General features: G+C 56.2%; 1 long non-coding RNA gene across 1 annotated transcript; it reads right to left on the bottom strand.

Moving 5' to 3' along the window:
* Nucleotides 1–1,327: 1,327 nt before the first annotated feature.
* On the bottom strand, nt 1,328–2,838 carry LOC123927184. The gene is made up of 3 exons (XR_006815370.1): nt 2,693–2,838; nt 1,474–1,580; nt 1,328–1,379 (listed from the first exon to the last, which is right to left on the bottom strand). It is a non-coding gene; the product is annotated as an uncharacterized LOC123927184 (long non-coding RNA).
* Nucleotides 2,839–14,298: the final 11,460 nt, after the last annotated feature.

Here is a 14,298-nt window from a genome sequence, read left to right as displayed (position 1 = left end):
TCCACAGAGGCGTGTCAGCTTCTCTTATACCCTCTGAAAACGCTCCATGGACATATACAAGCACAGACACCAGCCAAGAGAGTCCCCAACAAATACACATCTTGCGAATTTGCTTTTTCACATGACATGAACAACTAGTCAAAATCCCACAGCGGCTCATAAGATCCCACCCCCTTAAACCATGAAGGCCACCTGGCTTCCTGCTCTGTACGAGCTGAGACTATTCTTTTTTTTTTTTAAATATTTTATTTATTTATTTGACAGAAAGAGATCACAACAAGGCAGAGAGGCAGGCAGAGAGAGAGAGAGAAGGAAGAAGGCTCCCAGCGGAGCAGAGAGCCCAATGCGGGGCTTGATCCCAGGACTCTGGGACCATGACCTGAGCTGAAGGCAGAGGCTTAACCCACCGAGCCACCCAGATGCCCCGAGCTGAGACTGTTCTTGGCAGATGAACACTGGTCTCGTCTCCAGTTCCAGTGATCAGAACCCGCTGGTGAAGACGGCTGCCTGGGAGCACCTGCGGGGTAAGTTTCTGGAGGTGCTGTGGGACCACGGGCTGTGTCCACAGCACCATAGCCGACGCTGTCAAATGACCTCCGGAATTTTGACCGTAAACCTCCACCAGCCACCTGCACAAGGGCCAACAGCCCCACACCTCCGCATCCCGCACCCCCTTTTCCTCCCTGCCAACCCAGTTAGAGAAAGGGTGCATCACGGTTTTCATCGGCGTCGTAGTGCACGTGAGCACCTTTGGAAGTCGGCTCAAGCAGCTAAAACCCTTCTCCGTGAACCGCGGGTGCCTGAAGCCATTGCTTCTTCAACTACCCCGCCCCGCCGTCTGCACCAATATGAGCCCCTGGTCTCCTCTCATTGATTCTAAAAAGAACTTTACTTATTAAAGCACTGTCCAATATAGTAAAGACATTTTCCCCAAGTGCCTATTTTTCTCTGGAAAACTTGAGTGGTACGCTTTCGACAGTCAGGAACATTAAGTGTCACACGGTCAAATGTCACGGTCTTTCCTCACGTGGCTTCTGGGCACATGGATCTCTCAGATAAACTAGACTTCCAGCGGACGGGGCCAGGCAGCACCCCCAGGGCCCGAAGGGCCACCCCCTCCCCCTCTGTGGCGGGACCCCTGAGGGAGAGAAGGAGCAGGATGGCCACTCTCATCTGGCCACGGCGAGTCCCAAGCCTTCCAGGTGGTGAAGCCGCAGTGGACAAACCAGTCATCTGGAAATGACACACAGGAAGGCGGCAGCAGGAACGGCCAGGTCGTTGCCGCCGGCCATTTCTCGGTCCTTCATATGCTGGTGGATTACTGCGATGACAAGTCATAAGAAGCAACATGCCTTGTGTCTGGTGACATCTTCTTGCCACTGAAAACCAAATAAATTTTTCTTGCAAGGAAGTGAAAAGCCACTCATTTTTTTGTGACTGATTCATGTGACCTAATATGTAAAATGCTCTCACCCCAGAACGCTCCGGGAAGAAGTCCGCTCACCCCGTACGCAGCAACGCCGAGCCCACAGCCTGCTCCCTGGGCAGCCACGGCACCTTCCAGGATTCCTAGAAGCCTTCTGGGCCAAGGAGACAAGTTTTATAGTCAGTGTAATTTTAATACTGATTACACTTCCTTATGCGGAATCGTAGGAAGATGGTCATTTACTCCATATATTGTGACATGCTCGGGCGCCCACCCACCCCCTCCAACTGGCCCAGACAACAAACAGGCTTGCATTTCCATGGCGCTCGGAAACCACATGGCACATTGGAGAGAGAATTGTGTATTTCATGAGAATAATCCTTTTTTTTTCTCATCTAGCTTTCTGTTATGCATGCAGTTTTACATGAGTGAGCCAATATAGTTCAAAACTTGTCACTCACTCATTTATGTTTCTGATACATATTCACGGAAACCTTCCACACGCTCAACTTTGGGCAAAGCCCTTCCTAAAACAAGTCACTCATGGGAGGGGTCTGGAAGGGACCCTCACGACCACCTACACAAAGATTTCACGAGAGGAATGGAAAGGGGTGACCTCGTCCCTTCACTGTATCTGTCCCCTCAAGTTGCTGTCTGGAAACAGAAGGGGATGGCATCGTTACAGCAAGTCCCCCCTGCTCGGTGTCCCTCTGGGGTCTGTCTGGATCTTCAGAAAAGCAGCCACTTGATGTCTGACGGGCTGGCAATGGCGCCATCACCATGGGGCAGTGGGCGTGTGGGGACACGGCGTTGTGTGGACCAGGCACCACAGTGGAAAAGTAGGTTCAAGCTGTCCGATGAAACAGCTGTGACAGCAGCAAAGGCCTTGTCGAGGTTTTCTGGTAATTTCCTGACCAAGACAGTTGACACTCACAGAGGCAGCCCTACAGAGCTCATGGCTGCGGCTGCTTCACGGAAAGAGCCGCATGGAGCAGAGAAGACCAGCACCTGCATCTCTTCATACACCCAGGACGCGCCTGTGGACAGAGCACGGCACCCGCCTTCCTGTGCATGCCTCTCCCCAACCTGAGCCAGCGCTCCCGGGCCTTTGCACTTAGTGCGAGACACAAACTCTATCTCTCCACACCTGCTCCTTCGGTCCCAGACACACTGACACCATAGGCCGCTGCCAGTCCGAACTTCCTATCCCTCCTGAAACACACACGACCCCCCCACCGATGCTGCACAGTCTTACTCCTCATTCACCTTTTGTCAGAAAAGAGAAATTCCGAGGCACTGCGGTCTGCAGGTAAGGGAACATTCACGGGATTTAAAAGAGCAGCTTCACACGTGATGGGAAGTGTGTCTGTGGGTTTTCCTCATGCGGATGTGATGTGGACCCTGGGAACGTCGGGGTCCCCTGATCAGCTTCAAGAGACTCCGTGTGAGGAACACGAAAGCCAAGGCTGCTCTTTTCAGTGACCCCCCTTATTTGTGACCCACACAGGACAGTGTGTGATCTACACAGGAGTGATCCACACAGGAGTGATGCCAGGAGGCCCCCGAACCCCCAAGCCCACTGTCCTCTTTTCTGCTGGCTGACTCTGCCTGAAAACGGGCACAGCTCCTGTCCGCCTGTCTCCTTGAGGTTCCGCAGAGGCCCGGGGGGAGGGGCACAGAGCTCCTGCGGCTGATCTGAGGCCCCGGCAGACTCTGGCCCTGCCCGTGCCCCGTGAGCCCAGTGTCAGAAGCCAGGACTCACTGAGCTGCTTCCTCTACATTGAAGAGAAAAGCTCACCGGTGATCCCGTATCTCCCTATTTGATGGCCTTCTAGAGAGATCCATGGCCCAAAGCTCTCAGAGAACGAAAGGGTACACCTTCTCGGGGTGCCAGCCACTCTCCCTCTGCTCCCCTTCCACATGCAGGGAGGGGCAGGACGCTGTGTTAACAACATCTCCCCAGGTTCAGGTCCATCTGGAAGTTCAGGACGTCCGTCCTCTGCAAATACGGTCCTTGTGGATGTGACCGAATGAAGAGGAGGCCGCACCAGGTTAGGGTGGGCCACACCAGGTTAGGGTGGGCCGCGCCAGGTTAGGGTGGGCCGTGCCAGGTTAGGGTGGGCCCCAATCCAGTGAGCGGTGCCCCCGTGAGAAGAGGGAAATCTGGAGGCAGTGTCCTCTCAGCCATGGGGAGGAGGTCGCGTGCTGAGGGATGTGGGGGCCCAAGGGAAGGTCACCAGGCCAAGGGGTCGCCAGGGCCTCTGGCTGTCCCTGAAGCTGGAGAGGCAGGAAGGACCCTCCCCCGTGACTTCCAGAGGGAGCACAGCCCCGCCCACACCTTGACTTCCCAGAGTCGAAGAGCCTCCAGAGTCGCAGGACAGACCACATCTGTCGTTGAAGCCACCCAACACACGGTGATGTGTTAGAGCAGCCTGGAGATGCCCATGCACTCAGTCCCAATTTGGCATCCCAGCTCCTCCAGGAAGGTCTCCCGGGCCTACGGCACAGACAGAGCCTCCATCACGGATCCCCCAAGCCTCAGGGCACCATGATCCCTCCAAAACCATCCTCCAGGACTGGCACCTGCAGGCCCGGGGACATCTGGCTATCCTGAAGCCTGTCCAGCATCTCGCACATTGTCCCAGGGAAGCGGCAGTGGGCAAGGACAAATGGGTTTTCCCACAGAGGTAAGTGGAACACGTGCTGGGTCAGGTTCCAGCTATAAACGCCTCTGTGGTCTCCCTCCAGGTGCTGACAGCAGAGCGACCATCATCCCGTGACCTCAGGAAAGCAGGCCCTGGCTAGGGGTGGGGCACACTGTGAGCTCCTCTCTCTCCCTCCATGTCTCGAGTTCGCTATTTCCCCAACAGAGAGGAATTAATTGCAATGAGCCTCTTTGAAATGCCCCAAAGATCTATGGCAGACGTAGTCTGCATATACCAAAGGTCACGAGGCTTGGGTACTCATGTGGCAGGTGTTAGGGTCCGTGATCAAAGGAACGAGACTGATACAAAGCGAAAATCAAGCAAAGTTTTATTTCGCGCCATGCATCAGAAACCAAACTGCATCAGAAACCAAACTGCATCAGAAACCAAACTGCATCAGAAACCAAACTGCATCAGAAACCAAACTGCATCAGAAACCAAACTGCATCAGAAACCAAACTGCATCAGAAACCAAACTGCATCAGAAACCAAACTGCATCAGAAACCAAACTGCATCAGAAACCAACCTGCATCAGAAACCAAACTGCATCAGAAACCAAACTGCATCAGAAACCAACCTGCATTAGAAACCAACCTGCATTAGAAACCAAACTGACCGGTAGGTGCCCGAGTCTTGCTGGGGACCACCGCCTCCCAGTCGCTGGGGTCCCTCCTGGAGGCTCCCTACCTCACCCTCACCATACCACAGACCCACTCCCGGTGTGGCTGCACCGTTGGCTCCTGAGAGGCTGCTCCTGATGGCGGCGCTGCCCGAGGTGGCGTGGCTGCTTGCGGCGGCGCTGCTGCTGTTGCTGCTGCTGATGCTCTGGCTCAGGGCGGCGTCACTGGCAGCGGCGCCGGCCACTGCTGCTGCTGCTCTGGGCGGTGCACGGGGCGGCGCCGCTTGTGGTGGCGCCGCTGCTCTTGCTAAAAAAAAAAAAACCTCCCCACTCCAGCCTCACAGACCATCTTTTATAGTGGTGGTGGAGCCCGGCCCACACACAGGTGGCCAATCGGATTTCAACCTACCACAGTTAATATATGCACACCCCTCTGACTGAATAGGGCTATCTGGCCTGGCCCGCCCCTATATCCGGGGTTTTCAAGTAACTTCTTTTTGCTAACCAGGCCCCTACACAGGCAGGCCACTCGTCTGCCCCACAGCCTCGCTGGGGACCAGGACCCAGGACAGCCACAGTCCATGTGACGCATGGTCCCCATTCAGGAATCTAGAATGAGCTCAGATGGCCTGGTGGAGCTGGTGGCTCGACCCACGTGCACACCGGCTGGTTCAGCTAGTCACCGCCTCTGGGCACAGGGGCTGTTGGGCCCGGGACACACAACAGCGTCAAGGGGACCCAAACATCAGAATCAGCGTGTTGCTGTATTCTGTGTTCAACGCACTGCTGTTCCGGTGCTCAGACTCACCCCACTGCACAGGTCTCTCCCCACAAATCCGCAAATGTGGAGGGCGTGGGCACTTGAGGCCATCCCTGCACAAGGAGCCTCCAAACCTTCATCATGTCAGGCTGACACAGGAATGCTGGAGAGTTCCAGCAGAGGCCAAGCCGAGGAGGGGGACTGACCCTGCCTTTTCCCCAGCACCCCAGAATCATGCCAGGGATCATTCTCAACGTGGACAGCAGGACACCTGGGCAATTCCGGTCCATTCCCAGACAGCTCAATGTCGCGGGGAACCCTGCCCACTCCTGGAACCCACCTGCCTCTACCAACCTTTATTAACATTCGGATGCTGGGAGGCGAGGGGCATGCTGGGCAGCAGGCGTGGGTGGACACGTGGGGCTCCCCAGGTGGACTTGAACCCACCTCTCGCCCTCATGGGTCAACCCCACACGCGCTGGGGCCCAGTGTCTGTATCTGAGGGATGCACCTAGGTGACCCGACCTCCCGACAGCCTGGCCAGCGCATCAAGGGGACGACACTGACTCATGTTGCGTCCTGCCCTGCACACGGAGCTCACCAGATATGTGATCAGGAAGAGCATGTTCCGTGGAGACAAGCCTCCACGTCTCGCCTCCCCAGCCTCCACGTCTCGCCTCCCCAGCCTTCACGTCTCACCTCCCCAGCCTCCCTCCAGCCTCCAGCCTCCTCCCCGCACTTGAAACACAGCTGGGCCGCCTCCTCCTCGTGCTTTCCTGTCTCGCTCTGTGGGTGAGTGCTCTGTCCGGAACCCTACCCTGAGGAGAGGCAGGGGGGAAGGCACCGCACTGTGTGGCTGGCACGCGCCCCCGTCCGGAAGGGGTGTGGGACTCTGGGAACGAAGCTACTCAGTGCACAGCTGCGTCTTGCCTCAGCCCATACCAGGGCCTCACCTACTGCAGGGACACACAGGACGGGGTCCCAAGTATGGAAGAGGGGGCCTATCATGAACCCCAGGACTCATCCTGAGGGGCACACCATGTCACCATGTGACATTTCACGTGGACCAGCCTTTGTCAAGGGACACCAGTGTGCGGCTGTACCATCCAGTCGTGGCAATAGCCAGACGCAACAGAGCCAGGAGCCCTGTGTTCTCCACACGGTCTGCGTGGAGGTGTCAGCGTGCAGCATGGTCAAGAGTCAGGAAGTCACACAGCGTCTCCCAGATCAACTCGCTCTGGGTAGAAATCCCCACGTTCGCACACATATATGCACATGCACACACACACACATGCATGCAAATGCGCACACACATTCACATGTATGCACACGTGTATGCACACGCAGTAACATACATGCACACAACCACACTTGCATACACACATGCAAACACACAACATGCACGCACACACATGCCCACATGCACCTACATGCGCATACATACACATGTGCATGCAAATGTATGTACGTGCACTTGCACACATGTGCATACATTCGCATTTATGCAGACGTGTACATATGCACGTCTACGCATGTGCATGCATATGTGCATGTATGCAATTATCTGTGCAGATGCACACACAGGTATGCACACGTGTGTGTACACACAGCCACAGGCACACGTGCAACCACATGCACACCGACACACACACACTTGCCTGCACATGCACACACATAAGCACATACATGCATGCACGCACACACACATGCACACGTACAACTGTTCATATTTCTAAATCTGCTAAGAGAATCTTAGCACCATCAGCATTTCAAAGTCCTACATTTTAGAAGACCTGGAAAAAGAGAAAAGCAAAATGGCTGCGATGACTGTGGCGTTTTTGGTGAAAAAGTGATCACCTTCAGAATTCACGGGATCAGCTGTGCTTCCGCTCTGTGCTCCCCAGGGAAGCTGCAGTTCCCTAGGTTGTCGAGCAGACTAGATTCGTTTCCCAGGACACTAACAGGTGTAATTTGCAGAGTTAAATAAATGTCAGAGATCTCCGACCTCAATCAACCCCCGTTGAGACCACAGAGCCCTCACCCCGCCCCGCCCCCACCCCACACCTCTCTCTCTGAGAATATGCAGTGAGGCTAGTTGTAGTTTTTAACCAGCCAGGTCACACTGCCTCATGGAGGACGCTGGTGTCTGGGACCTTGGAGGAACCAGTGAGTACGAAGCTGGGGGCCGACAAGGCAAGCGCACCGGCCAGACCAGAGGCCACTCCCCAAAGTCTCCCACCCACATGTCCCTTTCTCAAAGCACGGTGCCCACCCCTCCAGCCACATGGCCATTTTTCCAGTTCCTGTTCAGCCATGTTCCCCCCACCACAGGACCTTGGCATGGGAAACTTGCTTCCCTCTTCGTGTACTTGGTTCCTATTCATCTTTTGGAACTCAGCTAAAGCCGGGCTTTCTGAAGCTCTGCACGAGGAACACGTTGTGCGGATAATTCTGTATTGAGGCATCCTGGTACTGTAGTATGTTGGCCAGCATCCCTGGCCTCCACCCACAGGATGTACACAGGACCCCGCCCCCAGTCTGACTCGAGGAGTTACCAAGTGTCCCCGCCCCAGCCCCTGGAAGAGGCCAGAGCCTCCAGGTTGACCCTGTCTCCTGTCCATCCCAGCCCTGCGGTATTCATGGTACCCTCGCCAAGCTCAAGTTCTCCCTTCACGGGCGAGGGCTCTTCCGGCCCCGGGCTTCGAGCTCCCAGGACAGGAAGCACCACGTTAGTCCCTGTGAGAGCGACGTCTAACGCTAAGAAGCTCGAAAATGCTGAATGACTGTCTGAGTGTCCATGGAGCCAACACCAGAACCAAACAAGGAACCAGAAGGACACACACGCTCAGCCCCCGAGAGGCTCGGGAGCCCTCTCCTGGGAACCCTCTGGTGGCCGAATCAGCCACGCAGAGCCCCAATCCATCCCGGCCTTCACCTCGGCCCACCCCGAGGCACTGCAAAAACAGCTTTTTATAACTGCAGAAAGAACGCGCAGCAGGAGACCTATTCTCCCACCAAGTTCCAGGTGCACAGCCGCGCCGACTGCAGCGCCTGGTGGCAGAGCCCTGGAACACAGTCGTCCTGCACCACCGCAGCTCCGCTCCCGCAGACGGCACCTCCCCGCTCCCCACTCCAGCCGCCGGCGGCCACCACTGACCACAGCATCCAGCAATCCCACTTCCAGTACTTCTCCAAAATAATGGAAATCGGGATCTCAAAGACATCCACACTCCCAGGTCCACCGCGGCGCTGTTCACTACAGCCAGGACCCAGAAAGAACCCAGAGTCCGCCGATGGATGAACGGCAGGTGCGATGTCAGTCGGCCGGGGTGACACACACTGATGGCGTGATCTGGCCCTACCTCCTGGCACAGCGGTGAAAGAAATCGGCAACAGCCCAACCATCCGACTTGGGAAGCATGAGAAATGTCCATGTGTCCTGCTGCCCCGAACACGTGCCTGCACCCGTCAGCAGGACCTGCAGTGAGACCAGTGACGGTAGCCAACGAGGGGGCTTCTGCTCATCCCCCAACCCCCACCCACGTCCAGGGGCAGGCACAGGACAAGCAGACGTGTGCTGCATGAGTACATGAGTGAGTACAGGAAACATTGCACACTGTAAACTCGACGTGATTCAGTGAACATCTGGGGCCTTCGTCCCTATCCCAAACGCACACTAGTAACTGATCACCTAAAGGAAAACAGGCTGGGCTCGTTTCTGGGCCTTACGGAACTCACAATCTCCTCGCTGGGTGCTGGGCACCAAGCAGGTGCCCCAACTCAATCATCACAGACCCCCATCTTCCCGGGCTGGAGGCATGTCTCTGGCTCTGCCGGGTCCCATACACAGCACATTCCCACCCTGCCAACATGCACCCAGCGGCCCACTCGCCACCCAGGAATAAAGCTACTGGAGGGACAGGCTTCCTTGGGAGACATACAACATGAGTTCCAAGAGATAAGCCTAGGGACAAAGGCAAAGGGAATGCGAGTAATTTTCACACACTTAGTTTTTTTTTTTTTTTTTTAAAGATTTATTTATTTATTTGACAGAGAGAGATCACAAGTAGATAGAGAGGCAGGCAGAGAGAGAGAGAGAGGGAAGCAGGCTCCCTGCTGAGCAGAGAGCCCAATGCGGGACTCGATCCCAGGACCCTGAGATCATGACCTGAGCCGAAGGCAGCGGCTTAACCCACTGAGCCACCCAGGCGCCCCACACACTTAGGTTTTTAAATCATCCATAGCACATCTGGGTGGATCCCAACAAGGGACAAGACTGCTTCCCTTGTGGGGACCACGGTCATCTCCACGCTAAGTCCCGGAGCTTCACCCTGATGGAGAGAGACACACACGAAGGCAGACGATGGAACCAGGGCCAGTATTCTTACTGTCTTCAGGGTGTCCAGGGCTGGTTTTTGAAGACATTGCGCAGATGCAGAGAGCCAAGCATACACGCCTCGCCCCTCACGTGAGGTCCAGATAAAACCATCTGCAGCCCAGATGGTGGGACTCTTTCAGGGCAGCACCCTCGAGGGGCAGCACCCGTCCCCTCAGGCTCGCTGGGAACCAACCCGCCAGCAAAGTGCTCCCAATGCCTCCCCTTGCAGGCACAACTGGGACATTCTCTTTTTTCCCCCAAATGCCACGGGCATTCCACTTTTATGCGACTTTCGGACCTATCCCCTCATAGAAAGCCAGCAGACTGCCCCCTGCCTGGCGGGACAGACACCCACGAGGAGACTCAAACATGTTCCTCCCTGGTCGGCTGTCGCGAGGGGGTCCCCTAGAGCCATCGCCCGCCAGCTGACCCCCGGGCAACGGAGGCCCAGGAAACGGAGGCCCCTCACCCCTCCGCTGCCCCTGGGCGGCGGCGCTGCCCAGCCTCCCTCCCCACCCCCCATCTGGAGCTTCCCAAGGACTCAGCCTGAACAGGGAGTGTGGCCCTGAGACCACGTGGGCCGAACAGTGGCCAAGCTCAGTCCAGGCCTCTCTGCAAACTCAAGGTTCTGCAGGCAGGGCAGGCCCTCCTCGTCTCCCGGCCACCCACGCCGGGCCTCACAAGGCAGCGCCCCCGCTTCTTTACCGGCACCTACCTACGCTTTCCTTGCTTTTTGTGGATGGGGCCAGTTTCCGGACCAACACCAGCCCTGTATCTAGAGCTGCAGTTCTTGGCCAAAGAAATACCTGCCCCCAGGTGACCCTGGGCCATGTCTGGAGGCGTGTTTGGTTGTCACAACTGGGGAAGGGGCTGACACTGGCACGGAGTGAGCAGAGACCGAGGACGATGCTGGGCATCCTGCAGAGACACCCTAAACCAGAATTATCCAGTGCTCGTAGGCTGAGAAACCCAGTCTTGAGCCAAGACGGGGCCTCTGGCCGCGTGGGTCGGCCAGCAGAAGGCACAGCGGCTGCAGCCCCCTTCCCACGGGGTGGGAGGTCCGGCCTCACTCACCCACACGCCAGGTGAGGCACGGTCTGACAGAATGTACAGCCCAGGTGCTCAGGGACCCTGCTGCCTGGGCACCCAGTTCTGGAAATAACGGAGCCTCCAGAGACGTCCAGCTGTTCTCTGCAGGAGGCTGGGAACGTGCAGGTGAGATGCCGTGCTCACCCAAGGGGGACCCTGAGGACCCGCATCTAGACCCCGGGGGACTGCTGGGACCCACGTCCAGCATGAGCTCACAGAACCCCGCCCCATGGAGCCAAGCGAGGGCATGTGGTGCCAGGTTCTTTCATGCCCTTGTCGGGTCAACGTGCACCCAGCATCAATTAGCCCGCCTGTCGGATCCCACCCCACTCCCGGCAGTCAGCAACACCGTGGCCTCCTACTCAGTTAATTGCACTGAGAAATGTCCACTTTTCCTTTAACAGATGATGCGATGCTGGCTCAGAAGACGCCGCATACGGTGCACGGGCGCGGGTGAGAGGCCGCGAGACCTGGTAAGGCCGCGGACGGCTCGTTCTCCCTTCCAGCCGAAGCTTTCCTCTGTGCCGCTGGGACAACACATTTGTTTTGCTCCTGAGTCTGGTTTAGGACTTTCTCAAACTCCGCTTAGCCTTCGGATTATCGACTTCACGACCGGCGGTCCCCATCTGCGAGGAGCAGGGTCTTTTCCACCCCTGATGTTCCAGAAAACCAGATTTTTCTTTTTGTAACCTCTCCTGATGGAACAGATTTTGAAAAAATGCAGATGCATCAGAAACCTTACCTGGAAACACCCTTCCGCTTGGAAGCTGAGCTTCCACTTCTCTTCTCATGGCTTCCCTGCCACGCACCCGTCCCCGCCCTCATAGACCGGCTGGTACCGGGAGGGAGGGGAGCAGCACGCTTGTCCTCCACCCGCAAGAACCCCTCGCCACCGAGGCCTCTGAAGGAGCATCTTTCCACGGAAACGCTCAGCCTTCCCTGGGGACTGACCACGACGTCCTAGATAACGGGTCCAGCCCGGGGCTCCTTCACCCGCCTCCCCCTGCCTGGCCCCGGGCAGGTGCTGGACTCCTTCACTGCTCATGCCCTGCACCTGTTTCTGCAGTACGAGATTGGAAACTGGAACCCAGCCTGCTTCCGCTGACTCGGTGTGCTTCTGAGAACCCAGACCTGGGCCAGCTTCTACCCGCTGTGACCCCTGTCGCTGGGACCTGCTTTCTCTCTCAGCTCTGAGCTCTGTGCTCCCTAAAGCATCACTTCCAGGGGCCAGACAGGAGGAGCTTCGGGCCCAGGCATCTGGAAGCTGAACCCCCTCACGGCCTGGTCCGATCACAGGCCCGCCCCCATGCCATGTCCATGTCCCAGAAAGACAGGTGCTGCTGGACCAGGCAGCATCCCACATGGGCACCTGAGCTATGCGGACCCTCCACAGGGCACGTGGGCTGGGAGAGGCCACCCTCAGACACGCGTCAAAGCTCTGGGACCAAAGATTGGCAAATGGGCAAGGAATGAATGAACCCCCAGTTCCTAAGGAGCGGATCAAATTCCTCGGAGCACAAGGGGTACATCCACGGCCACCATGCCCTAGGCATTGACACCTTTTGGTTCCCTCCCTCTGTGGTCTTTCTTGTCAGCCAAAGAAAATCAGAGCCTGTTACGTTTGCAAGGGAGTTCTTTGGGGCTCCCAGCGCAAAGGCCCTTCTCCCACACACAGGTAGTCAGCTGCCACTCATCACTTCCTATGTCTGGAAGAAAAAGGCTCATCGGTTTAAAAAAAGAAAACAGACAAAACCACTTCCCGGATAGCCCACAGGCCAGGCGGTAGATCGTCCTGGCTGTCTCACTTGGCCGCAAACAGCTCTCCCTTAAATTGCACATGAAATTAACAGCTCCCTCTGTCTGGCCCTAAAAACATGATCACACAGGTTTATGCACCATGAGGAGTGACTGGGAGCTTCCCAACAGGGTCTGTCTACGCTGGAAACACTGTGCCAAGGGCAATCCAGGGGCAAGCGAACACATCAGAGGGAAGGATGCCTTGGATGAAGGCGATCACGCAGCTGCCCCGGCAGGGCTCCTGGCAGCCACCTGGGGCTCCCCCTTAAACCCACTCCCCAGCCCAGCCCCAAGGCTCCCGGCATTGTGGGCAGCAGGCGAGTTGCCGCCAAGCATCAGGCATGATGATCGCTTAGCAGGTCCCTTATCTGACACTCGGGCTGAGCCAGGTGCCGGCAGTACGGGGTTAAGAAGGATGAAATAAAGACTTTAAACACAGCTGGGCCTCGGTAAGTCAGTACATGAAAGTCACCCCGAGCAGGGCCAGCCTGTGAGATGGCTTTTCCTCCGCACCTGGTGAGTCATGTCCGTCGTGCACGGGCCCCACTTCAGTCCTGCACTCAGTGTGGGTGAAGTGGGGACGGGAGCACGGCAGGTGGGAAAGACCAGCAGGTGCAGGCCCAGCAGGGCTGGGGCACCAGAGAGGCCGGGCCCACGCCCTCCCCACTGCACAACCAGTAAGACCCCGTCCACGTTCCCGTTTCTCCGTTCACGGAGGGCTGGACCTGGAATTCCTGAGTGAAAGCACAGAATAGTTGCTCTGGTGCTTGACGGATTTCGTCAACTTCCTCTGTGTCTCCTTATAGCACGTCTCCAGACCACGTAAAAATGCCAGCTCGCCAGGTACTGGGCCAGTGGTCGGTAAGGTCGCTTACAAGGGGAAGAAAACAGTTTGTTTCACTGGTTCGACAAAAGTGGAAAATTACCATTTTCAGGTCATTCCCCTGGTTACCCATAAAACTGAACGTTTTCCCCATTAGTTAATATCTGCTGTTTGTTAAGTTTCCTTTCTCGCTCTGGCCCCTCTTCTCACCCACCGACATCATCTCCTTGTATTTAAAGTTGAGAAATTCTCCGTTGTGTTTATCACAGTTCTTTTTCCCAATCTGTTTACCTTTCAGTGGAAAAACATTTCTTTAATCAAAAGGTTTTTTAATCTTTACTTTTTCCCAATCCAAATGTCTTTTCCTTTCTGATTTCACTCCAGGCTTTTCTGTTCAGCAAACACTTCCTACCCCTACTCAGAATCCAGACAAACACACATCCCTCCTGTTTTCTGGGGTTTGTTTTATAATGAGCTACCTCTAAGTGTCTGTGTAGGGAGGCTCTGTCCCATCCCTGGTGGGTGGCCAGAGAAGCATTGTGGGCTTCTCAGATGCTGCCTTGTTCCCTGCCGTACTCAGGGCCTGGCACTTGGCACACGTTGGGGAAATATTTGTGGGATGCGTGAACAGAGGAATCCACAAATTAATCTTTCTGCTACTGCAGCTGCCAGATAGTGTCAGTAAGGTCATGGGTTCCCT

Source organism: Meles meles, chromosome 16, assembly GCF_922984935.1.
Source record: "Meles meles chromosome 16, mMelMel3.1 paternal haplotype, whole genome shotgun sequence".
NCBI lineage: Eukaryota > Metazoa > Chordata > Mammalia > Carnivora > Mustelidae > Meles > Meles meles.
The sequence above is the reverse complement of the archived record's forward strand: the minus strand, read 5'-3'. Positions and strand labels throughout refer to the sequence as shown.